Genomic DNA, 19,984 nt, shown 5'->3' on the forward strand with positions numbered 1-19,984 from the left:
AAAAGGGAGGAAACACGCGTTCGCTATAAATGAATAATGCGAACCAAACATTCCGGGTGCGATCATACCAGAATTAATGCACCGGATCCCATCAGAATTCCGCAGTTAAGCGTGCTTGGGCGAGAGTAGTACTAGGAGGGGTGACCTCCTGGGAAGTCCTCGTGTTGCTCCCCTGAAAAAATCATTTTTTTTTGTTCTTCAAAAACCCGATTACGGCTCAAAAGTTTGTATTTTCTGTTTTAAATCTTTAAAGAGTCATTTATTTCGTTTCCCTTGAGGAGTTAACACCGTGGTCACAAACAAGCAGCGAATAAGAAGTTCCTAGTTGATCCGAGGGAGAAAAGGGAGGACACACGCGCTCGCTATAAATGAATATTGCGGACCAAACATTCCGGGTGGGATCATACCAGAACTAATGCACCGGATCCCATCAGAACTCCGCAGTTAAGCGTGCTTGGGCGAGAGTAGTACTAGGAGGGGTGACCTCCTGGGTAGTCCTCATGTTGCACCCCTGAAACCATCTTTTTTTTTTTTTTTGTTCTTCAAAAATCCACTTACGGCTCAAAAGTTTGTATTTTTTGTTTTAAATCTTTAAAGAGTCGTTTATTTCGTTTCCCTCGAGGGGTTAACACCGTGGTCACTCACAAGCAGCGAATAAGAAGTTCCTAGTTGATCCGAGGGAGGAAAGGGAGGACACACGCGTTCCCTATAAATGAATATTGCGGACTAAACATTCCGGGTGAGATCATACCAGCACTAATGCACCGGATCCCATCAGAACTCCGCAGTTAAGCGTGCTTGGGCGAGAGTAGTACTAGGAGGGGTGGCCTCCTGGGAAGTCCTCGTGTTGCACCCCTGAAAAAATCATTTTTTTTTTCTTCAAAAATCCACTTACGGCTCAAAAGTTTGTATTTTCTGTTTTAAATCTTTAAAGAGTCATTTATTTCGTTTCCCTTGAGGGGTTAACTCCGTGGTCACTCACAAGCAGCGAATAAGAAGTTCCTAGTTGATCCGGGGGAGGAAAGGGAGGACACACGCGTTCGCTATAAATTAATATTGCGTACCAAACATTCCGGGTGCGATCATACCAGCACTAATGCACCGGATCCCATCAGAACTCCGCAGTTAAGCGTGCTTGGGCGAGAGTAGTACTAGGAGGGGTGACCTCCTGGGAAGTCCTCGTGTTGCACCCCTGAAAAAGTCATTTTTTTTTTGTTCTTCAAAAATCCACTTACGGCTCAAAAGTTTGTATGTTCTGTTATAAATCTTTAAAGAGTCATTGATTTCGTTTCCCTTGAGGGGTTAACACTGTGGTCAGTAACAAGCAGCGAATAAAAAGTTCCTAGTTGATCCGAGGGAGAAAAGGGTGGACACACGCGTTCGTTATAAATAAATATTGCGGCCCAGACATTCCGGGTTCGATCATACCAGCACTAATGCATCGGATCCCATCAGAACTCCGCAGTTAAGCGTGCTTGGGCGAGAGTAGTCCTAGGAGGGGTGACCTCCTGGGAAGTCCTCGTGTTGCACCCCTGAAAACATCATTTTGTTTTTGTTCTTCAAAAATCCACTTACGGCTCAAAAGTTTGTATTTTCTGTTTTGAATCTTTAAAGAGTCATTAGTTTCGTTTCCCTTGAGAGGATCACACCGTGGTCATTAACAAGCAGAGAATAAGAAGTTCCTAGTTGATTCGAGGGAGAAAAGGGAGGACACACGCGTTAGCAATTAATGAATATTGCGGACCAAACATTCTGGGTGCGATCATACCAGCACTAATACACCGGATCCCATCAGAACTCCGCAGTTAAGCGTGCTTGGGCGAGAGTAGTACTAGTATGGGTGACCGCTTGGGAAGTCCTCGTGTTGCACCCCTGAAAACATCATTTTTTTTTTCTTCAAAAATCCACTTACGGCTCAAAAGTTTGTATTTTCTGTTTTAAATCTTGAAAGAGTCATTTATTTCGTTTCCCTTGAGGGGTTAACACCGTGGCCACTAACAAGCAACGAATAAGAAGTTCTTAGTTGATCCGAGGGAGAAAAGGGAGGACAGACGCGCATGCTATAAATGAATAATGCGGACCAAACATTCCGGGTGCGATCATACCAGCACTAGTGCACCGGATCCCATCAGAACTCCGCAGTTAAGCGTGCTTGGGCGAGAGTAGTCCTAGGAGGGGTGACCTCCTGGGAAGTCCTCGTGTTGCACCCCTGAAAACATCATTTCGTTTTTGTTCTTCAAAAATCCACTTACGGCTCAAAAGTTTGTATTTTCTGTTTTAAATCTTTAAAGAGTCATTAGTTTCGTTTCCCTTGAGAGGATCACACCGTGGTCACTAACAAGCAGCGAATAAGAAGTTCCTAGTTGATCCGAGGGAGAAAAGGGAGGACACACGCGTTAGCAATTAATGAATATTGCGGACCAAACATTCTGGGTGCGATCATACCAGCACTAATGCACCGGATCCCATCAGAACTCCGCATTTAAGCGTGCTTGGGCGAGAGTAGTACTAGTATGGGTGACCGCTTGGGAAGTCCTCGTGTTGCACCCCTGAAAACATCATTTTTTTTTTCTTCAAAAATCCACTTACGGCTCAAAAGTTTGTATTTTCTGATTTAAATCTTGAAAGAGTCATTTATTTCGTTTCCCTTGAGGGGTTAACACCGTGGCCCCTAACAAGCAGCGAATAAGAAGTTCTTAGTTGATCTGAGGGAGAAAAGGGCGGACACACGCGTTCGCTATAAATGAATATTGCGAACCAAACATTACGGGTGCGATCATACCAGAACTAATGCACCGGTTCCCATCAGAACTCCGCAGTTAAGCGTGCCTGGTTGAGAGTAGTACTAGGAGGGGTGACCTCCTGGGAAGTCCTCGTGTCGCTCCCCTGAAAAAATCATTTTTTTTTTGTTCTTCAAAAATCCACTTACGGCTCAAAAGTTTGTATGTTCTGTTTTAAATCTTTAAAGAGTCATTGATATCGTTTCCCTTGAGGGGTTAACACCGTGGTCACTAACAAGCAGCGAATAAGAAGTTCTTAGTTGATCCGAGGGAGAAAAGGGAGGACACACGTGTTCGCTATATATGAATATTGCGGACCAAACATTCCGGGTGGGATAATACCAGCACTAATGCACCGGATCCCATCAGAAATCCGCAGTTAAGCGTGCCTGGGCGAGAGTAGTACTAGGAGGGGTGACCTCCTGGGAAGTCCTCGTGTTGCACCCCTGAAAACATCATTTTGTTTTTGTTCTTCAAAAATCCACTTACGGCTCAGAAGTTTGTATTTTTAGTTTTAAATCTTTAAAGAGTCATTAGTTTCGTTTCCCTTGAGGGGTTAACACCGTGGTCACTAACAAGCAGCGAATAAGAAGTTCCTAGTTGATCCGAGGGAGAAAAGGGAGGACACACGAGTTCATTATAAATAAATATTGTGGACCAGACATTCCGGGTGCGATCATACCAGCACTAATGGATCGGATCCCATCAGAACTCCGCAGTTAAGCGTGCTTGGGCGAGAGTAGGAGGGGTGACCTTCTGGGTAGTCCTCGTGTTGCACCCCTGAAAACATCTTTTTTTTTTTTGTTCTTCAAAAATCCACTTACGGCTCAAAAGTTTGTATTTTTTGTTTTAAATCTTTAAAGTGTCATTACTTTCGTTTCCCTTGAGGGTTTAACACCGTTGTCACAAAAAAGCGGCGAATAAGAAGTTCCTAGTTGTTCCGAGGGAGAAAAGGGAGGAAACACGCGTTCGCTATAAATGAATACTGCGAACCAAACAATCCGGGTGCGATCATACCAGAACTAATGCACCGGATCCCATCAGAACTCCGCAGTTAAGCGTGCTTGGGCGAGAGTAGTACTAGGAGGGGTGACCTCCAGGGTAGTCCTCGTGTTGGTCCCCTGAAAAAATCATTTTTTTTTTGTTCTTCAAAAACCCGATTACGGCTCAAAAGTTTGTATTTTCTGTTTTAAATCTTTAAAGAGTCATTTATTTCGTTTCCCTTGAGGGGTTAACACCGTGGTCACAAAGAAGCAGCGAATAAGAAGTTCCTAGTTGATCCGAGGGAGAAAAGGGAGGACACACGCGCTCGCTATAAATGAATATTGTGGACCAAACATTTTGTGTGCGATCATACCAGCACTAATGCATCGGTTCCCATCAGAACTCCGCAGTTAAGCGTGCTTGGGCGAGAGTAGTACTAGGATGGGTGACCTCCTTGGAAGTCCTCGTGTTGCTCCCCTGAAAACATCATTTTTTTTTGGTTCTTCAAAAAGCCACTTACGGCTCAAAAGTTTTTTTTTTTTTGTTTTAAATCTTTAAAGAGTCGTTTATTTCGTTTCCCTCGAGGGGTTAACACCGTGGTCACTCACAAGCAGCGAATAAGAAGTTCCAAGTTGATCCGAGGGAGGAAAGGGAGGACACACGCGTTCGCTATAAATGAATATTGCGGACCAAACATTCCGGGTGAGATCATACCAGCACTAATGCACCGGATCCCATCAGAACTCCGCAGTTAAGCGTGCTTGGGCGAGAGTAGTACTAGGAGGGGTGACCTCCTGGGAAGTCCTCGTGTTGCACCCCTGAAAACATCATTTTTTTTTTCTTCAAAAATCCACTTACGGCTCAAAAGTTTGTATTTTCTGTTTTAAATCTTGAAAGAGTCATTTATTTCGTTTCCCTTGAGGGGTTAACACCGTGGCCACTAACAAGCAACGAATAAGAAGTTCTTAGTTGATCCGAGGGAGAAAAGGGAGGACAGACGCGCATGCTATAAATGAATAATGCGGACCAAACATTCCGGGTGCTATCATACCAGCACTAGTGCACCGGATCCCATCAGAACTCCGCAGTTAAGCGTGCTTGGGCGAGAGTAGTCCTAGGAGGGGTGACCTCCTGGGAAGTCCTCGTGTTGCACCCCTGAAAACATCATTTTGTTTTTGTTCTTCAAAAATCCACTTACGGCTCAAAAGTTTGTATTTTCTGTTTTAAATCTTTAAAGAGTCATTAGTTTCGTTTCCCTTGAGAGGATCACACCGTGGTCACTAACAAGCAGCGAATAAGAAGTTCCTAGTTGATCCGAGGGAGAAAAGGGAGGACACACGCGTTAGCAATTAATGAATATTGCGGACCAAACATTCCGGGTGCGATCATACCAGCACTAATGCACCGGATCCCATCAGAACTCCGCAGTTAAGCGTGCTTGGGCGAGAGTAGTACTAGTATGGGTGACCGCTTGGGAAGTCCTCGTGTTGCACCCCTGACAACATCATTTTTTTTTTCTTCAAAAATCCACTTACGGCTCAAAAGTTTGTATTTTCTGATTTAAATCTTGAAAGAGTCATTTATTTCGTTTCTCTTGAGGGGTTAACACCGTGGCCACTAACGAGCAGCGAATAAGAAGTTCTTAGTTGATCCGAGGGAGAAAAGGGCGGACACACGCGTTCGCTATAAATGAATATTGCGAACCAAACATTACGGGTGCGATCATACCAGAACTAATGCACCGGTTCCCATCAGAACTCCGTAGTTAAGCGTGCCTGGTTGAGAGTAGTACTAGGAGGGGTGACCTCCTGGGAAGTCCTCGTGTCGCTCCCCTGAAAAAATCATTTTTTTTTTGTTCTTCAAAAATCCACTTACGGCTCAAAAGTTTGTATGTTCTGTTTTAAATCTTTAAAGAGTCATTGATATCGTTTCCCTTGAGGGGTTGACACCGTGGTCACTAACAAGCAGCGAATAAGAAGTTCTTAGTTGATCCGAGGGAGAAAAGGGAGGACACACGTGTTCGCTATAAATGAATATTGCGGACCAAACATTCCGGGTGGGATCATACCAGCACTAATGCACCGGATCCCATCAGAAATCCGCAGTTAAGCGTGCTTGGGCGAGAGTAGTACTAGGAGGGGTGACCTCCTGGGAAGTCCTCGTGTTGCACCCCTGAAAACATCATTTTGTTTTTGTTCTTCAAAAATCCACTTACGGCTCAGAAGTTTGTATTTTTTGTTTTAAATCTTTAAAGAGTCATTAGTTTCGTTTCCCTTGAGGGGTTAACACCGTGGTCACTAACAAGCAGCGAATAAGAAGTTCCTATTTGATCCGAGGGAGAAAAGGGAGGACACACGTGTTCATTATAAATAAATATTGTGGACCAGACATTCCGGGTGCGATCATACCAGCACTAATGGATCGGATCCCATCAGAACTCCGCAGTTAAGCGTGCTTGGGCGAGAGTAGGAGGGGTGACCTTCTGGGCAGTCCTCGTGTTGCACCCCTGAAAACATCTTTTTTTTTTTTGTTCTTCAAAAATCCACTTACGGCTCAAAAGTTTGTATTTTTTGTTTTAAATCTTTAAAGTGTCATTACTTTCGTTTCCCTTGAGGGTTTAACACCGTTATCACAAAAAAGCAGCGTATAAGAAGTTCCTAGTTGTTCCGAGGGAGAAAAGGGAGGAAACACGCGTTCGCTATAAATGAATAATGCGAACCAAACATTCCTGGTGCGATCATACCAGAACTAATGCACCGGATCCCATCAGAACTCCGCAGTTAAGCGTGCTTGGGCGAGAGTAGTACTAGGAGGGGTGACCTCCTGGGTAGTCCTCGTGTTGCTCCCCTGAAAACATCATTTTTTTTTTGTTCTTCAAAAAGCCACTTACGGCTCAAAAGTTTTTTTTTTTTTGTTTTAAATCTTTAAAGAGTCGTTTATTTTGTTTCCCTCGAGGGGTTAACACCGTGGTCACTCACAAGCAGCGAATAAGAAGTTCTAAGTTGATCCGAGGGAGGAAAGGGAGGACACACGCGTTCGCTATAAATGAATATTGCGGACCAAACATTCCGGGTGAGATCATACCAGCACTAATGCACCGGATCCCATCAGAACTCCGCAGTTAAGCGTGCTTGGGCGAGAGTAGTACTAGGAGGGGTGACCTCCTGGGAAGTCCTCGTGTTGCACCCCTGAAAAAATCATTTTTTTTTTCTTCAAAAATCCACTTACGTCTCAAAAGTTTGTATTTTCTGTTTTAAATCTTTAAAGAGTCATTTATTTCGTTTCCCTTGAGGGGTTAACCCCGTGGTCACTCACAAGCATCGAATAAGAAGTTCCTAGTTTATCCGAGGGAGGAAAGGGAGGACACACGCGTTCGCTATAAATGAATATTGCGGACCAGACATTTTGTGTGCGATCATACCAGCACTAATGCATCGGATCCCATCAGAACTCCGCAGTTACGCGTGCTTGGGCGAGAGTAGTACTAGGAAGGGTGACCTCCTGGGAAGTCCTCGTGTTGCAACCCTGAAAAAATTATTTTTTTTTTGTTCTTCAAAAATCCACTTACGGCTCAAAAGTTTGTATTTTCTGTTATAAATCTTTAAAGAGTCATTGATTTCGTTTCCCTTGAGGGGTTAACACTGTGGTCACTAACAAGCAGCGAATAAAAAGTTCCTAGTTGATTCGAGGGAGAAAAGGGAGGACACACGCGTTAGCAATTAATGAATATTGCGGACCAAACATTCCGGGTGCGATCATACCAGCACTAATGCATCGGATCGAATCAGAACTCCGCAGTTACGCGTGCTTGGGCGAGAGTAGTCCTAGGAGGGGTGACCTCCTGGGTAGCCCTCGTGTTGCACCCCTGAAACCATCTTTTTTTTTTTTTGTTCTTCAAAAATCCACTTACGGCTCAATAGTTTGTATTTTTTGTTTTAAATCTTTAAAGAGTCATTCCTTTCGTTTCCCTTGAGTGGTTAACAGCGTGGTCACTAACATGCAGCGAATAAGAAGTTCCTAGTTGATTCGAGGGAGAAAAGGGAGGACCCACGCGTTCGCTATAAATGAATAATGCGAACCAAACATTCCAGGTGCGATCATACCAGAACGAATTCACCGGATCCCATCAGAACTCCGCAGTTAAGCGTTCTTGGGCGAGAGTAGAACTAGGAGGGGTGACCTCCTGGGAATTCCTCGTGTTGCTCCCCTGAAAAAATCATTTTTTTTTTGTTCTTCCAAAACCCACTTACAGCTCAAAAGTTTGTATTTTCTGTTTGAAATCTTCAAAGAGTCATTTATTTCGTTTCCCTCGAGGGGTTATCACCGTGGTCACTCACAAGCAGAGAATAAGAAGTTCTTAGTTGATCCGAGGGAGAAAATGGAGGACACACGCGTTCGCTATAAATGAATATTGCGGTCCAAACATTCCGGGTGCGATCATACCAGCTCTAATGCATCGGATCCCATCAGAACACCGCAGTTAAGCGTGCTTGGACGAGAGTAGTACTAGGAGGGGTGACCTCCTGGGAAGTCCTCTTGTTGCACCCCTGAAAACATCATTTTTTTTTTGTTCTTCAAAAATCCACTTACGGCTCAAAAGTTTGTCTTTTCTGTTTTCAATCTTTAAATAGTCATTTATTTCGTTTGCCTTGAGGGTTTAACACTGTGGTCACTAACAAGCAGCGAATAAGAAGTTCCTAGTTGTTCCGAGGGAGAAAAGGGAGGAAACACGCGTTCGTTATAAATCAATATTGTGGACCAAACATTCCGGGTGCGATCATACCACGACTAATGCACCGGATCCCATCAGAACTCCGCAGTTAAGCGTTCTTGGGCGAGAGTAGTACTAGGAGGGGTGACCTCCTGGGTAGTCCTCGTGTTGGTCCCCTGAAAAAATCATTTTTTTTTTGTTCTTCAAAAACCCGATTACGGCTCAAAAGTTTGTATTTTCTGTTTTAAATCTTTAAAGAGTCATTTATTTCGTTTCCCTTGAGGGGTTAACACCGTGGTCACAAAGAAGCAGCGAATAAGAAGTTCCTAGTTGATCCGAGGGAGAAAAGGGAGGACACACGCGCTCGCTATAAATGAATATTGTGGACCAAACATTTTGTGTGCGATCATACCAGCACTAATGCATCGGTTCCCATCAGAACTCCGCAGTTAAGCGTGCTTGGGCGAGAGTAGTACTAGGATGGGTGACCTCCTTGGAAGTCCTCGTGTTGCTCCCCTGAAAACATCATTTTTTTTGGTTCTTCAAAAAGCCACTTACGGCTCAAAAGTTTTTTTTTTTTTGTTTTAAATCTTTAAAGAGTCGTTTATTTTGTTTCCCTCGAGGGGTTAACACCGTGGTCACTCACAAGCAGCGAATAAGAAGTTCCAAGTTGATCCGAGGGAGGAAAGGGAGGACACACGCGTTCGCTATAAATGAATATTGCGGACCAAACATTCCGGGTGAGATCATACCAGCACTAATGCATCGGATCCCATCAGAACTCCGCAGTTAAGCGTGCATGGGCGAGAGTAGTACTAGGAGGGGTGACCTCCTGGGAAGTCCTCGTGTTGCACCCCTGAAAAAATCATTTTTTTTTTCTTCAAAAATCCACTTACGTCTCAAAAGTTTGTATTTTCTGTTTTAAATCTTTAAAGAGTCATTTATTTCGTTTCCCTTGAGGGGTTAACCCCGTGGTCACTCACAAGCAGCGAAGAAGAAGTTCCTAGTTTATCCGAGGGAGGAAAGGGAGGACACACGCGTTCGCTATAAATGAATATTGCGGACCAGACATTTTGTGTGCGATCATACCAGCACTAATGCATCGGATCCCATCAGAACTCCGCAGTTACGCGTGCTTGGGCGAGAGTAGTACTAGGAAGGGTGACCTCCTGGGAAGTCCTCGTGTTGCAACCCTGAAAAAATTATTTTTTTTTTGTTCTTCAAAAATCCACTTACGGCTCAAAAGTTTGTCTTTTCTGTTTTCAATCTTTAAATAGTCATTTATTTCGTTTGCCTTGAGGGGTTAACACTGTGGTCACTAACAAGCAGCGAATAAGAAGTTCCTAGTTGATCCGAGGGAGAAAAGGGATGACACACGAGTTCGTTATAAATCAATATTGTGGACCAGACATTCCGGGTGCGATCATACCACAACTAATGCATCGGATCCCATCAGAACTCCGCAGTTAAGCGTTCTTGGGCGAGAGTAGTCCTAGTAGGGGTGACCTCCTGGGTAGTCCTCGTGTTGGTCCCCTGAAAAAATCATTTTTTTTTTGTTCTTCAAAAACCCGATTACGGCTCAAAAGTTTGTATTTTCTGTTTTAAATCTTTAAAGAGTCATTTATTTCGTTTCCCTTGAGGGGTTAACACCGTGGTCACAAAGAAGCAGCGAATAAGAAGTTCCTAGTTGATCCGAGGGAGAAAAGGGAGGACACACGCGCTCGCTATAAATGAATATTGTGGACCAAAAATTTTGTGTGCGATCATACCAGCACTAATGCATCGGTTCCCATCAGAACTCCGCAGTTAAGCGTGCTTGGGCGAGAGTAGTACTAGGATGGGTGACCTCCTTGGAAGTCCTCGTGTTGCTCCCCTGAAAACATCATTTTTTTTTGGTTCTTCAAAAAGCCACTTACGGCTCAAAAGTTTTTTTTTTTTTGTTTTAAATCTTTAAAGAGTCGTTTATTTTGTTTCCCTCGAGGGGTTAACACCGTGGTCACTCACAAGCAGCGAATAAGTAGTTCCAAGTTGATCCGAGGGAGGAAAGGGAGGACACACGCGTTCGCTATAAATGAATATTGCGGACCAAACATTCCGGGTGAGATCATACCAGCACTAATGCACCGGATCCCATCAGAACTCCGCAGTTAAGCGTGCTTGGGCGAGAGTAGTACTAGGAGGGGTGACCTCCTGGGAAGTCCTCGTGTTGCACCCTTGAAAAAATCATTTTTTTTTTCTTCAAAAATCCACTTACGTCTCAAAAGTTTGTATTTTCTGTTTTAAATCTTTAAAGAGTCATTTATTTCGTTTCCCTTGAGGGGTTAACCCCGTGGTCACTCACAAGCAGCGAATAAGAAGTTCCTAGTTTATCCGAGGGAGGAAAGGGAGGACACACGCGTTCGCTATAAATGAATATTGCGGACCAGACATTTTGTGTGCGATCATACCAGCACTAATGCATCGGATCCCATCAGAACTCCGCAGTTACGCGTGCTTGGGCGAGAGTAGTACTAGGAAGGGTGACCTCCTGGGAAGTCCTCGTGTTGCAACCCTGAAAAATTTTTTTTTTTTTTGTTCTTCAAAAATCCACTTACGGCTCAAAAGTTTGTCTTTTCTGTTTTCAATCTTTAAATAGTCATTTATTTCGTTTGCCTTGAGGGGTTAACACTGTGGTCACTAACAAGCAGCGAATAAGAAGTTCCTAGTTGATCCGAGGGAGAAAAGGGATGACACACGAGTTCGTTATAAATCAATATTGTGGACCTGACATTCCGGGTGCGATCATACCACGACTAATGCATCGGATCCCATCAGAACTCCGCAGTTAAGCGTTCTTGGGCGAGAGTAGTACTAGGAGGGGTGACCTCCTGGGAAGTCCTCTTGTTGCACCCCTGAAAACATCATTTTTTTTTTGTTCTTCAAAAATCCACTTACGGCTCAAAAGTTTGTCTTTTCTGTTTTCAATCTTTAAATAGTCATTTATTTCGTTTGCCTTGAGGGGTTAACACTGTGGTCACTAACAAGCAGCGAATAAGAAGTTCCTAGTTGATCCGAGGGAGAAAAGGGATGACACACGAGTTCGTTATAAATCAATATTGTGGACCAGACATTCCGGGTGCGATCATACCACGACTAATGCATCGGATCCCATCAGAACTCCGCAGTTACGCGTGCTTGGGCGAGAGTAGTACTAGGAAGGGTGACCTCCTGGGAAGTCCTCGTGTTGCAACCCTGAAAAAAAATTTTTTTTTTTGTTCTTCAAAAATCCACTTACGGCTCAAAAGTTTGTATTTTCTGTTATAAATCTTTAAAGAGTCATTGATTTCGTTTCCCTTGAGGGGTTAACACTGTGGTCACTAACAAGCAGCGAATAAAAAGTTCCTAGTTGATTCGAGGGAGAAAAGGGAGGACACACGCGTTAGCAATTAATGAATATTGCGGACCAAACATTCCGGGTGCGATCATACCAGCACTAATGCATCGGATCGAATCAGAACTCCGCAGTTACGCGTGCTTGGGCGAGAGTAGTCCTAGGAGGGGTGACCTCCTGGGTAGCCCTCGTGTTGCACCCCTGAAACCATCTTTTTTTTTTTTTGTTCTTCAAAAATCCACTTACGGCTCAATAGTTTGTATTTTTTGTTTTAAATCTTTAAAGAGTCATTCCTTTCGTTTCCCTTGAGTGGTTAACAGCGTGGTCACTAACATGCAGCGAATAAGAAGTTCCTAGTTGATTCGAGGGAGAAAAGGGAGGACCCACGCGTTCGCTATAAATGAATAATGCGAACCAAACATTCCAGGTGCGATCATACCAGAACGAATTCACCGGATCCCATCAGAACTCCGCAGTTAAGCGTTCTTGGGCGAGAGTAGAACTAGGAGGGGTGACCTCCTGGGAATTCCTCGTGTTGCTCCCCTGAAAAAATCATTTTTTTTTTGTTCTTCCAAAACCCACTTACAGCTCAAAAGTTTGTATTTTCTGTTTGAAATCTTCAAAGAGTCATTTATTTCGTTTCCCTCGAGGGGTTATCACCGTGGTCACTCACAAGCAGAGAATAAGAAGTTCTTAGTTGATCCGAGGGAGAAAATGGAGGACACACGCGTTCGCTATAAATGAATATTGCGGTCCAAACATTCCGGGTGCGATCATACCAGCTCTAATGCATCGGATCCCATCAGAACACCGCAGTTAAGCGTGCTTGGACGAGAGTAGTACTAGGAGGGGTGACCTCCTGGGAAGTCCTCTTGTTGCACCCCTGAAAACATCATTTTTTTTTTGTTCTTCAAAAATCCACTTACGGCTCAAAAGTTTGTCTTTTCTGTTTTCAATCTTTAAATAGTCATTTATTTCGTTTGCCTTGAGGGGTTAACACTGTGGTCACTAACAAGCAGCGAATAAGAAGTTCCTAGTTGATCCGAGGGAGAAAAGGGATGACACACGAGTTCGTTATAAATCAATATTGTGGACCAGACATTCCGGGTGCGATCATACCACGACTAATGCATCGGATCCCATCAGAACTCCGCAGTTAAGCGTTCTTGGGCGAGAGTAGTCCTAGTAGGGGTGACCTCCTGGGTAGTCCTCGTGTTGCACCCCTGAAAACATCTTTTTTTTTTTGTTCTTAAAAAATCACTTACGGCTCAAAAGTTTATATTTTTTGTTTAAATCTTTAAAGAGTCATTTATTTCGTTTCCCTTGAGGGGTTAACACCGTGGTCACCCACAAGCAGCGAATAAGAAGTTCCTAGTTGATCCGAGGGAGAAAAGGGAGGACACACGCGTTCGCTATAAATGAATATTGCGGACCAAACATTCCGTGTGCGATCATACCAGCACTAATGCACCGGATCCCATCAGAACTCCACAGCTAAGCGTGCTTGGGCGAGAGTAGTTCTAGGAGGGGTGACATCCTGGGAAGTCCTCGTGTTGCACCCTTGAAGAAATCATATTTTTTTTGTTCTTCAAAAATCCACTTACGGCTCAAAAGTTTGTATTTTTTGTTTTAAATCTTTAAAGTGTCATTGCTTTCGTTTCCCTTGAGGGTTAACACCGTGGTCACTAACAATCAGCGAATAAGAAGCTCCTAGTTGATCTGAGGGAGAAAAGGGAGGACACACGCGTTCGCTATAAATTAATATTGCGGTCCAAACATTCCGGGGGTGATCATACCAGCACTAATGCATCGGATCCCATCAGAACTCCGCAGTTAAGCGTGCTTCGGCGAGAGTTGTACTAGTAGGGGTGACCTCCTGGGTAGTCCTCGTGTTGCACCCCTGAAAACATCTTTTCTTTTTATGTTCTTCAAAAATCCACTTACGGCTGAAAAGTTTATATTTTTTGTTTTAAATCTTTAAAGAGTCATTTATTTCGTTTCCCTTAAGGGGTTAACACCGTGGTCACTCACAAGCAGCGAATAAGAAGTTCCTAGTTGATCCGAGGGAGGAAAGGGAGGAAACACGCGTTCGCTATAAATGAATATTGCGGACCAAACATTCCGGGTGCGATCATACCAGCACTAATGCACCGGATCCCATAAGAACTCCGCAGCTAAGCGTGCTTGGGCGAGAGTAGTACTAGGAGGGGTGACCTCCTAGGAAGTCCTCGTGTTGCTCCCCTGAAAAAATCATTTTTTTTTTGTTCTTCAAAAATCCACTTACGGCTCAAAAGTTTGTATTTTCTGTTTTAAATCTTTAAAAAGTCATTTATTTTATTTCCCTTGAGGGGTTAACACCGTGGTCACTAACAAGCAGTGAATAAGAAGTTCCTAGTTGATCCGTGGGAGAAAAGTGAGGACACACGGGTTCGCTATAAATGAATATTGCGGACCAAACATTCAGGGTGCGATCATACCAGCACTAATGCACCGGATCCCATCAGAACTCCGCAGTTAAGCGTGCTTGCGCGAAAATAGTACTAGGAGGGGTACCCTCCTGGGTAGCCCACGTGTTGCACCCCTGAAAACATCATTTTTTTTTTGTTCTTCAAAATTCGACTTACGGCTCAATAGTTTGTATTTTCTGTTTTAAATCTTTAAAGAGACATTGATTTCGTTACCCTTGAGGGGTTAACAACGTGGTTACTAACAAGCAGCGAATAAGAAGTTCCTAGTTGATCCGAGTGAGAAAAGGGAGGACACACGCGTTCGCAATAAATGAATATTGCGTACCAAACATTCCGGATGCGATCATACCAGCACTAATGCACCGGATCCCATCAGAACTCCGCAGTTAAGCGTGCTTGGGCGAGAGTAGAACGAGGATGGGTGACCTCTTGGGAAGTCCTCGTGTTGCACCCCTGAAAACATCATTGTTTTTTTGTTCTTCAAAAATCCACTTACGGCTCAAAAGTTTGTATTTTCTGTTTTAAATCTATAAAGAGTCATTTATTTCGTTTCCCTTGAGGGGTTAACACCGTGGTCACTAACAAGCAGCGAATAAGAAGTTCCAAGTTGATCCGTTGGAGAAAAAGGAGGACACACGCGTTCGCCATAAATGAATATTGCGGACCAAACATTCCGGGTGCGATCATACCAGAATTAATGCACCGGATCCCATCAGAACTCCGCAGTTAAGCGAGCTTGGGTGAGAGTAGTACTAGGATGGGTGACCTCCTAGGAAGTCCTCTTGTTGCACCCCTGAAAACATCATTTTTTTATTTGTTCATCAAAAATCCACTTACGGCTTAAAAGTTTGTATTTTCTGTTTTAAATCTTTAAAGGGTCATTTATTACGTTTACCATGAGGGGTTAACACCGTGGTCTCTAACAAGCAGTGAATAAGAATTTCCTAGTTGATCCGTGGGAGAAAAAGGAGGACACACGTGTTCGCCATAAATGAATATTGCGGACAAAACATTCCGGGTTCGATCATACCAGCACTAATGCACCGGATCCCATCAGAACACCGCAGTTAAGCGTGCTAGGGCGAGAGTAGTACTAGGATGGGTGACCTCCTGGGAAGTCCTCGTGTCGCACCCCTGAAAACATCATTTTTTTTTGTTCTTCAAAAATCCACTTACGGCTCAAAAGTTTGTATTTTCTTTTTTAAAGTTTTAAATAGTCATTTATTTTATTTCCCTTGAGCGGTTAACACCGTGGTCACTAACAAGGAGTGAATAAGAAGTTCCTAGTTGATCCGTGGGAGAAAAGTGAGGACACACGGGTTCGCTATAAATGAATATTGCGGACCAAACATTCAGGGTGCGATCATACCTGCACTAATGCACCGGATCCCATCAGAACTCCGCAGTTAAGCGTGCTTGCGCGAAAATAGTACTAGGAGGGGTGACCTCCTGGGATGTCCTCGTGTTGCACGCCTAAAAAATCATTTTTTTTTCGTTCTTCAAAAATCCACTTACGGCTCAAAAGTTTGTATTTTCTGTTTTAAATCGTTAAATAGTCATTTATTTCGTTTCCCTTGAGGGGATAAAACTTTGGTCACTAACAAGCAGCGAATAAGAGTTCCTAGTTGATCCGAGGGAGAAAAGGGAGGACACACGCGTTCGCTATAAATGAAGATTGCGGAGCAAACATGCAGGGTGCGATCATACCAGCTCTAATGCATCGGATCCCATCAGAACTCTGCAGTTAAGCGTGCCCGGGCGAAAGTAGAACTATGATGGGTTACCTCCTAGGAAGTCCTCGTGTTGAACCCCTAAAAACATCATTTTTTTTTTGTTCTTCAAAAATCCACTTACAGCTCAAAAGTTTGTATTTTCTGTTTTAAATCTTTAAAATCTCATTTATTTAGTTTCCCTTGAGGGGTAAATACCGTGGTCACTAACAACCAGCGAATAAGAAGTTCCTTGTTGATCCGAGGCAGAAAAGGGAGGACACACGCGTTCGCTATAAATGAATATTGCGGACCAAACATTCCGGGTGCGATCATATCTGCACTATTGCACTGGATCCCATCAGAACTCCGCATATAAGCGTGCTTGGGCGAGAGTAGTACTAGGAGGGGTGACCTCCTGGGAAGTCCTTGTGTTGCACCCCTGAAAAAATCATTTTTTTTTTGTTCTTCAAAAATCCACTTACGGCTCAAAAGTTTGTATTTTCTTTTTTAAATCTTTAAAGAGTCATTGATTACCTTTCCCTTGAGGGGTTAACACCGTGGTTAATAACAAGCAGCGAATAAGAAGTTTCTAGTTGATGCGAGGGAGAAAACGGAGGAAACACGCGTTCGCTATAAATGAATATTGCGGACCAAACATTCCGGGTGCGATCATACCAGCACTAATGCACCGGATCCCATCAGAACTCCGCAGTTAAACGAGCTTGGGTGAGAGTAGTACTAGGATGGGTGACCTCCTAGGAAGTCCTCATGTTGCACCCCTGAAAACATAATTTTTTTATTTGTTCATCAAAAATCCACTTACGGCATAAAAGTTTGTATTTTCTGTTTTAAATCTTTAAAGGGTCATTTATTACGTTTACCATGAGGGGTTAACACCGTGGTCTCTAACAAGCAGTGAATAAGAATTTCCTAGTTGATCCGTGGGAGAAAAAGGAGGACACTCGTGTTCGCCATAAATGAATATTGCGGACCAAACATTCCGGGTTCGATCATACCAGCACTAATGCACCGGATCCCATCAGAACACCGCAGTTAAGCGTGCTAGGGCGAGAGTAGAACTAGGATGGGTGACCTCCTGGGAAGTCCTCGTGTCGCACCCCTGAAAACATCATTTTTTTTTGTTCTTCAAAAATCCACTTACGGCTCAAAAGTTTGTATTTTCTTTTTTAAAGTTTTAAATAGTCATTTATTTTATTTCCCTTGAGGGGTTAACACCGTGGTCACTAACAAGCAGCGAATAAGAAGTTCCTAGTTGATCCGAGGGAGAAAAGGGAGGACACACGCGTTTGCTATAAATGAATATTGCGGACCAAAAATTCCGGGTGGGATCATACCAGCAATAATGCACCGGATCTCATCAGAACTCCGCAGTTAAGAGTGCTTGCGCGAGAGTAGTACTAGGAGGCGTGACCTCTTGGGAAGTCCTCGTGTTGCACCACTGAAAACAACATTTTGTTTTTGTTCTTCAAAAATCCACTTACGGCTCAAAAGTTTGTATTTTTTGTTTTAAATCTTTAAAGACTTATTGCTTTCGTTTCCCTTGAGGAGTTAACACCGTGGTCACTAACAAGCAGCGAATAAGAAGTTCCTAGTTGATCCGAGGGAAAAAAAGAGGACACACGCATTCGCTATAAATGAATATTGCGGTCCAAACATTCCGGGTGCGATCATACCAGCACTAATGCACCGGATCCCATCAAAACTCCGCAGTTAAGCGTGCTTGGGCGAGAGTAGAACTAGGATGGGTGACCTCTTGGGAAGTCCTCGTGTTGCACCCCTGAAAACATCATTGTTTTTTTGTTCTACAAAAATCCACTTACGGCTCAAAAGTCTGTATTTTCTGTTTTAAATCTTTAAATAGTCATTTATTTCGTTTCCCTTGAGGGGATAACACTGTGGTCACTAACAAGCAGCGAATAAGAAGTTCTTAGTTGATCCGAGGGAGAAAAGGGAGGACACACGCGTTCGTTATAAATGAATATTGCGGACCCGACATTCCGGTTGCGTTCATACTAAAAATAATGCACCGGATCCCATCAGAACTCCGCAGTTAAGCGTGCTTGGGCGAGAGTAGCACTAGGAGGTGTGACCTCCTGGGTAGTCCTCGTGTTGCACCCCTGAATACATCATTTTTTTTTTGTTCTTCAAAAATCCACTTACGGCTCAAAAGATTGCATTTTCTGTTTTAAATCTTTAGAGAGTCATTTATTTCGTTTCCCGTGAGGGGTTAAGACCGTGGTCAATAACAAGCAGCGAATAAGAAGTTCCATGTTGATCCGAGGGAGAAAAGTGAGGACACACACGTTCGCTATAAATGAATATTGCGGACCAAACATTCCGGGTGCGATCATACCTGCACTAATACACCGGATCCCATCAGAACTCCGCAGTTAAGCATGCTTGCGCGAGAGTAGAACTAGGAGGGGTGACGTTCTGGGTAGTCCTCGTGTTGCACCCCTGAAAACATCATTTTTTTTTTGTTCTTCAAAAATCCACTTACGGCTCAAAAGTTTGTATTTTCTTTTTTAAATCTTTAAAGAGTCATTGATTACCTTTCCCTTGAGGGGTTAACACCGTGGTTAATAACAAGCAGCGAATAAGAAGTTTCTAGTTGATGCGAGGGAGAAAACGGAGGAAACACGCGTTCGCTATAAATAAATATTGCGGCCCAAACATTCCGGGTGCGATCATACCAGCACTAATGCACCGGATCCCATCAGAACTCCGCAGTTAAACGAGCTTGGGTGAGAGTAGTACTAGGATGGGAGACCTCCTAGGAAGTCCTCGTATTGCACCCCTGAAAACATAATTTTTTTATTTGTTCATCAAAAATCCACTTACGGCATAAAAGTTTGTATTTTCTGTTTTAAATCTTTAAAGGGTCATTTATTACGTTTACCATGAGGGCTTAACACCGTGGTCTCTAACAAGCAGTGAATAAGAATTTGCTAGTTGATCCGTGGGAGAAAAAGGAGGACACTCGTGTTCGCCATAAATGAATATTGCGGACCAAACATTCCGGGTTCGATCATACCAGCACTAATGCACCGGATCCCATCAGAACACCGCAGTTAAGCGTGCTAGGGCGAGAGTAGTACTAGGATGGGTGACCTCCTGGGAAGTCCTCGTGTCGCACCCCTGAAAACATCATTTTTTTTTGTTCTTCAAAAATCCACTTACGGCTCAAAAGTTTGTATTTTCTGTTTTAAATCTATAAAGAGTCATTTATTTCGTTTCCCTTGAGGGGTTAACACCGTGGTCACTAACAAGCAGCGAATAAGAAGTTCCTAGTTGATCCGTGGGAGAAAAGTGAGGACACACGGGTTCGCTATAAATGAATATTGCGGACCAAACATTCATGGTGCGATCATACCTGCACTAATGCACCGGATCCCATCAGAACTCCGCAGTTAAGCGTGCTTGCGCGAAAATAGTACTAGGAGGGGTACCCTCCTGGGTAGCCCACGTGTTGCACCCCTGAAAACATCATTTTTTTTTTTGTTCTTCAAAATTCGACTTACGGCTCAAAAGTTTGTATTTTCTGTTTTAAATCTTTAAAGAGACATTGATTTCGTTTCCCTTGAGGGGTTAACAACGTGGTTACTAACAAGCAGCGAATAAGAAGTTCCTAGTTGATCCGAGTGAGAAAAGGGAGGACACACGCGTTCGCAATAAATGAATATTGCGTACCAAACATTCCGGATGCGATCATACCAGCACTAATGCACCGGATCCCATCAGAACTCCGCAGTTAAGCGTGCTTGGGCGAGAGTAGAACTAGGATGGGTGACCTCTTTGGAAGTCCTCGTGTTGCACCCCTGAAAACATCATTGTTTTTTTGTTCTTCAAAAATCCACTTACGGCTCAAAAGTCTGTATTTTCTGTTTTAAATCTTTAAATAGTCATTTATTTCGTTTCCCTTGAGGGGATAACACTGT

General features: G+C 43.5%; 50 non-coding genes and 9 pseudogenes across 50 annotated transcripts; all 59 read left to right on the forward strand.

Moving 5' to 3' along the window:
• Positions 1–54: 54 nt before the first annotated feature.
• LOC133786624 (5S ribosomal RNA) lies at positions 55–173 on the forward strand. The gene has a single exon (XR_009871773.1). It is a non-coding gene; the product is annotated as a 5S ribosomal RNA (ribosomal RNA).
• A 220-nt stretch (positions 174–393) lies between these two features.
• Positions 394–512, forward strand: LOC133786856 (5S ribosomal RNA). Its single transcript, XR_009871997.1, has one exon. It is a non-coding gene; the product is annotated as a 5S ribosomal RNA (ribosomal RNA).
• Positions 513–737: 225 nt separating this feature from the next.
• LOC133786289 (5S ribosomal RNA) lies at positions 738–856 on the forward strand. The gene has a single exon (XR_009871456.1). It is a non-coding gene; the product is annotated as a 5S ribosomal RNA (ribosomal RNA).
• Positions 857–1,074: 218 nt separating this feature from the next.
• LOC133786391 (5S ribosomal RNA) lies at positions 1,075–1,193 on the forward strand. Its single transcript, XR_009871555.1, has one exon. It is a non-coding gene; the product is annotated as a 5S ribosomal RNA (ribosomal RNA).
• A 221-nt stretch (positions 1,194–1,414) lies between these two features.
• On the forward strand, positions 1,415–1,533 carry LOC133786737 (5S ribosomal RNA). Its single transcript, XR_009871882.1, has one exon. It is a non-coding gene; the product is annotated as a 5S ribosomal RNA (ribosomal RNA).
• Positions 1,534–1,754: 221 nt separating this feature from the next.
• On the forward strand, positions 1,755–1,873 carry LOC133786605 (5S ribosomal RNA). Its single transcript, XR_009871755.1, has one exon. It is a non-coding gene; the product is annotated as a 5S ribosomal RNA (ribosomal RNA).
• A 218-nt stretch (positions 1,874–2,091) lies between these two features.
• LOC133788058 (5S ribosomal RNA) lies at positions 2,092–2,210 on the forward strand. The gene has a single exon (XR_009873038.1). It is a non-coding gene; the product is annotated as a 5S ribosomal RNA (ribosomal RNA).
• A 221-nt stretch (positions 2,211–2,431) lies between these two features.
• On the forward strand, positions 2,432–2,550 carry LOC133787940 (5S ribosomal RNA). The gene has a single exon (XR_009872926.1). It is a non-coding gene; the product is annotated as a 5S ribosomal RNA (ribosomal RNA).
• A 218-nt stretch (positions 2,551–2,768) lies between these two features.
• On the forward strand, positions 2,769–2,887 carry LOC133786962 (5S ribosomal RNA). Its single transcript, XR_009872099.1, has one exon. It is a non-coding gene; the product is annotated as a 5S ribosomal RNA (ribosomal RNA).
• Positions 2,888–3,108: 221 nt separating this feature from the next.
• Positions 3,109–3,227, forward strand: LOC133786534 (5S ribosomal RNA). The gene has a single exon (XR_009871690.1). It is a non-coding gene; the product is annotated as a 5S ribosomal RNA (ribosomal RNA).
• Positions 3,228–3,448: 221 nt separating this feature from the next.
• On the forward strand, positions 3,449–3,561 carry LOC133787167 (5S ribosomal RNA; annotated as a pseudogene).
• Positions 3,562–3,783: 222 nt separating this feature from the next.
• LOC133787001 (5S ribosomal RNA) lies at positions 3,784–3,902 on the forward strand. Its single transcript, XR_009872137.1, has one exon. It is a non-coding gene; the product is annotated as a 5S ribosomal RNA (ribosomal RNA).
• A 221-nt stretch (positions 3,903–4,123) lies between these two features.
• Positions 4,124–4,242, forward strand: LOC133786633 (5S ribosomal RNA). Its single transcript, XR_009871781.1, has one exon. It is a non-coding gene; the product is annotated as a 5S ribosomal RNA (ribosomal RNA).
• A 222-nt stretch (positions 4,243–4,464) lies between these two features.
• LOC133787944 (5S ribosomal RNA) lies at positions 4,465–4,583 on the forward strand. Its single transcript, XR_009872930.1, has one exon. It is a non-coding gene; the product is annotated as a 5S ribosomal RNA (ribosomal RNA).
• Positions 4,584–4,801: 218 nt separating this feature from the next.
• LOC133786455 (5S ribosomal RNA) lies at positions 4,802–4,920 on the forward strand. The gene has a single exon (XR_009871615.1). It is a non-coding gene; the product is annotated as a 5S ribosomal RNA (ribosomal RNA).
• Positions 4,921–5,141: 221 nt separating this feature from the next.
• On the forward strand, positions 5,142–5,260 carry LOC133786532 (5S ribosomal RNA). Its single transcript, XR_009871688.1, has one exon. It is a non-coding gene; the product is annotated as a 5S ribosomal RNA (ribosomal RNA).
• Positions 5,261–5,478: 218 nt separating this feature from the next.
• LOC133786970 (5S ribosomal RNA) lies at positions 5,479–5,597 on the forward strand. Its single transcript, XR_009872107.1, has one exon. It is a non-coding gene; the product is annotated as a 5S ribosomal RNA (ribosomal RNA).
• A 221-nt stretch (positions 5,598–5,818) lies between these two features.
• LOC133788154 (5S ribosomal RNA) lies at positions 5,819–5,937 on the forward strand. The gene has a single exon (XR_009873129.1). It is a non-coding gene; the product is annotated as a 5S ribosomal RNA (ribosomal RNA).
• A 221-nt stretch (positions 5,938–6,158) lies between these two features.
• LOC133787168 (5S ribosomal RNA) lies at positions 6,159–6,271 on the forward strand (annotated as a pseudogene).
• Positions 6,272–6,493: 222 nt separating this feature from the next.
• On the forward strand, positions 6,494–6,612 carry LOC133786721 (5S ribosomal RNA). Its single transcript, XR_009871865.1, has one exon. It is a non-coding gene; the product is annotated as a 5S ribosomal RNA (ribosomal RNA).
• Positions 6,613–6,834: 222 nt separating this feature from the next.
• On the forward strand, positions 6,835–6,953 carry LOC133787945 (5S ribosomal RNA). The gene has a single exon (XR_009872931.1). It is a non-coding gene; the product is annotated as a 5S ribosomal RNA (ribosomal RNA).
• Positions 6,954–7,171: 218 nt separating this feature from the next.
• Positions 7,172–7,290, forward strand: LOC133786655 (5S ribosomal RNA). The gene has a single exon (XR_009871802.1). It is a non-coding gene; the product is annotated as a 5S ribosomal RNA (ribosomal RNA).
• Positions 7,291–7,511: 221 nt separating this feature from the next.
• Positions 7,512–7,630, forward strand: LOC133787115 (5S ribosomal RNA; annotated as a pseudogene).
• Positions 7,631–7,853: 223 nt separating this feature from the next.
• Positions 7,854–7,972, forward strand: LOC133786746 (5S ribosomal RNA). The gene has a single exon (XR_009871891.1). It is a non-coding gene; the product is annotated as a 5S ribosomal RNA (ribosomal RNA).
• Positions 7,973–8,193: 221 nt separating this feature from the next.
• LOC133787007 (5S ribosomal RNA) lies at positions 8,194–8,312 on the forward strand. The gene has a single exon (XR_009872143.1). It is a non-coding gene; the product is annotated as a 5S ribosomal RNA (ribosomal RNA).
• Positions 8,313–8,533: 221 nt separating this feature from the next.
• On the forward strand, positions 8,534–8,652 carry LOC133787055 (5S ribosomal RNA). Its single transcript, XR_009872188.1, has one exon. It is a non-coding gene; the product is annotated as a 5S ribosomal RNA (ribosomal RNA).
• Positions 8,653–8,873: 221 nt separating this feature from the next.
• Positions 8,874–8,992, forward strand: LOC133786634 (5S ribosomal RNA). The gene has a single exon (XR_009871782.1). It is a non-coding gene; the product is annotated as a 5S ribosomal RNA (ribosomal RNA).
• A 221-nt stretch (positions 8,993–9,213) lies between these two features.
• LOC133786492 (5S ribosomal RNA) lies at positions 9,214–9,332 on the forward strand. Its single transcript, XR_009871650.1, has one exon. It is a non-coding gene; the product is annotated as a 5S ribosomal RNA (ribosomal RNA).
• Positions 9,333–9,550: 218 nt separating this feature from the next.
• Positions 9,551–9,669, forward strand: LOC133786656 (5S ribosomal RNA). Its single transcript, XR_009871803.1, has one exon. It is a non-coding gene; the product is annotated as a 5S ribosomal RNA (ribosomal RNA).
• A 221-nt stretch (positions 9,670–9,890) lies between these two features.
• Positions 9,891–10,009, forward strand: LOC133787160 (5S ribosomal RNA; annotated as a pseudogene).
• A 221-nt stretch (positions 10,010–10,230) lies between these two features.
• LOC133786635 (5S ribosomal RNA) lies at positions 10,231–10,349 on the forward strand. The gene has a single exon (XR_009871783.1). It is a non-coding gene; the product is annotated as a 5S ribosomal RNA (ribosomal RNA).
• Positions 10,350–10,571: 222 nt separating this feature from the next.
• Positions 10,572–10,690, forward strand: LOC133788001 (5S ribosomal RNA). The gene has a single exon (XR_009872985.1). It is a non-coding gene; the product is annotated as a 5S ribosomal RNA (ribosomal RNA).
• A 218-nt stretch (positions 10,691–10,908) lies between these two features.
• Positions 10,909–11,027, forward strand: LOC133786657 (5S ribosomal RNA). Its single transcript, XR_009871804.1, has one exon. It is a non-coding gene; the product is annotated as a 5S ribosomal RNA (ribosomal RNA).
• Positions 11,028–11,248: 221 nt separating this feature from the next.
• On the forward strand, positions 11,249–11,367 carry LOC133786880 (5S ribosomal RNA). The gene has a single exon (XR_009872021.1). It is a non-coding gene; the product is annotated as a 5S ribosomal RNA (ribosomal RNA).
• A 221-nt stretch (positions 11,368–11,588) lies between these two features.
• LOC133786985 (5S ribosomal RNA) lies at positions 11,589–11,707 on the forward strand. The gene has a single exon (XR_009872121.1). It is a non-coding gene; the product is annotated as a 5S ribosomal RNA (ribosomal RNA).
• Positions 11,708–11,928: 221 nt separating this feature from the next.
• LOC133787117 (5S ribosomal RNA) lies at positions 11,929–12,047 on the forward strand (annotated as a pseudogene).
• Positions 12,048–12,270: 223 nt separating this feature from the next.
• LOC133786747 (5S ribosomal RNA) lies at positions 12,271–12,389 on the forward strand. Its single transcript, XR_009871893.1, has one exon. It is a non-coding gene; the product is annotated as a 5S ribosomal RNA (ribosomal RNA).
• Positions 12,390–12,610: 221 nt separating this feature from the next.
• On the forward strand, positions 12,611–12,729 carry LOC133787008 (5S ribosomal RNA). Its single transcript, XR_009872144.1, has one exon. It is a non-coding gene; the product is annotated as a 5S ribosomal RNA (ribosomal RNA).
• Positions 12,730–12,950: 221 nt separating this feature from the next.
• LOC133787065 (5S ribosomal RNA) lies at positions 12,951–13,069 on the forward strand. Its single transcript, XR_009872197.1, has one exon. It is a non-coding gene; the product is annotated as a 5S ribosomal RNA (ribosomal RNA).
• Positions 13,070–13,288: 219 nt separating this feature from the next.
• Positions 13,289–13,407, forward strand: LOC133786891 (5S ribosomal RNA). Its single transcript, XR_009872032.1, has one exon. It is a non-coding gene; the product is annotated as a 5S ribosomal RNA (ribosomal RNA).
• Positions 13,408–13,627: 220 nt separating this feature from the next.
• On the forward strand, positions 13,628–13,746 carry LOC133787075 (5S ribosomal RNA). Its single transcript, XR_009872206.1, has one exon. It is a non-coding gene; the product is annotated as a 5S ribosomal RNA (ribosomal RNA).
• Positions 13,747–13,968: 222 nt separating this feature from the next.
• Positions 13,969–14,087, forward strand: LOC133786337 (5S ribosomal RNA). The gene has a single exon (XR_009871501.1). It is a non-coding gene; the product is annotated as a 5S ribosomal RNA (ribosomal RNA).
• Positions 14,088–14,308: 221 nt separating this feature from the next.
• On the forward strand, positions 14,309–14,427 carry LOC133787026 (5S ribosomal RNA). Its single transcript, XR_009872161.1, has one exon. It is a non-coding gene; the product is annotated as a 5S ribosomal RNA (ribosomal RNA).
• Positions 14,428–14,648: 221 nt separating this feature from the next.
• LOC133786502 (5S ribosomal RNA) lies at positions 14,649–14,767 on the forward strand. Its single transcript, XR_009871659.1, has one exon. It is a non-coding gene; the product is annotated as a 5S ribosomal RNA (ribosomal RNA).
• Positions 14,768–14,988: 221 nt separating this feature from the next.
• Positions 14,989–15,107, forward strand: LOC133786689 (5S ribosomal RNA). The gene has a single exon (XR_009871834.1). It is a non-coding gene; the product is annotated as a 5S ribosomal RNA (ribosomal RNA).
• A 222-nt stretch (positions 15,108–15,329) lies between these two features.
• Positions 15,330–15,448, forward strand: LOC133788107 (5S ribosomal RNA). The gene has a single exon (XR_009873085.1). It is a non-coding gene; the product is annotated as a 5S ribosomal RNA (ribosomal RNA).
• Positions 15,449–15,668: 220 nt separating this feature from the next.
• LOC133787018 (5S ribosomal RNA) lies at positions 15,669–15,787 on the forward strand. The gene has a single exon (XR_009872154.1). It is a non-coding gene; the product is annotated as a 5S ribosomal RNA (ribosomal RNA).
• Positions 15,788–16,006: 219 nt separating this feature from the next.
• Positions 16,007–16,125, forward strand: LOC133787153 (5S ribosomal RNA; annotated as a pseudogene).
• A 221-nt stretch (positions 16,126–16,346) lies between these two features.
• Positions 16,347–16,465, forward strand: LOC133786874 (5S ribosomal RNA). Its single transcript, XR_009872015.1, has one exon. It is a non-coding gene; the product is annotated as a 5S ribosomal RNA (ribosomal RNA).
• Positions 16,466–16,686: 221 nt separating this feature from the next.
• Positions 16,687–16,805, forward strand: LOC133787974 (5S ribosomal RNA). Its single transcript, XR_009872959.1, has one exon. It is a non-coding gene; the product is annotated as a 5S ribosomal RNA (ribosomal RNA).
• A 222-nt stretch (positions 16,806–17,027) lies between these two features.
• On the forward strand, positions 17,028–17,146 carry LOC133786761 (5S ribosomal RNA). The gene has a single exon (XR_009871906.1). It is a non-coding gene; the product is annotated as a 5S ribosomal RNA (ribosomal RNA).
• A 220-nt stretch (positions 17,147–17,366) lies between these two features.
• Positions 17,367–17,485, forward strand: LOC133787109 (5S ribosomal RNA; annotated as a pseudogene).
• A 220-nt stretch (positions 17,486–17,705) lies between these two features.
• Positions 17,706–17,824, forward strand: LOC133786375 (5S ribosomal RNA). Its single transcript, XR_009871539.1, has one exon. It is a non-coding gene; the product is annotated as a 5S ribosomal RNA (ribosomal RNA).
• Positions 17,825–18,045: 221 nt separating this feature from the next.
• LOC133787181 (5S ribosomal RNA) lies at positions 18,046–18,164 on the forward strand (annotated as a pseudogene).
• A 221-nt stretch (positions 18,165–18,385) lies between these two features.
• Positions 18,386–18,504, forward strand: LOC133787151 (5S ribosomal RNA; annotated as a pseudogene).
• Positions 18,505–18,725: 221 nt separating this feature from the next.
• LOC133786293 (5S ribosomal RNA) lies at positions 18,726–18,844 on the forward strand. The gene has a single exon (XR_009871460.1). It is a non-coding gene; the product is annotated as a 5S ribosomal RNA (ribosomal RNA).
• A 222-nt stretch (positions 18,845–19,066) lies between these two features.
• On the forward strand, positions 19,067–19,185 carry LOC133788109 (5S ribosomal RNA). The gene has a single exon (XR_009873086.1). It is a non-coding gene; the product is annotated as a 5S ribosomal RNA (ribosomal RNA).
• A 220-nt stretch (positions 19,186–19,405) lies between these two features.
• On the forward strand, positions 19,406–19,524 carry LOC133787087 (5S ribosomal RNA). Its single transcript, XR_009872217.1, has one exon. It is a non-coding gene; the product is annotated as a 5S ribosomal RNA (ribosomal RNA).
• A 222-nt stretch (positions 19,525–19,746) lies between these two features.
• Positions 19,747–19,865, forward strand: LOC133786439 (5S ribosomal RNA). The gene has a single exon (XR_009871600.1). It is a non-coding gene; the product is annotated as a 5S ribosomal RNA (ribosomal RNA).
• The last annotated feature ends 119 nt before the right edge of the window (positions 19,866–19,984 follow it).

The sequence above is a fragment of the Humulus lupulus genome, chromosome 6 (genome assembly GCF_963169125.1).
Source record: "Humulus lupulus chromosome 6, drHumLupu1.1, whole genome shotgun sequence".
NCBI classification, from domain to species: Eukaryota; Viridiplantae; Streptophyta; class Magnoliopsida; order Rosales; family Cannabaceae; genus Humulus; species Humulus lupulus.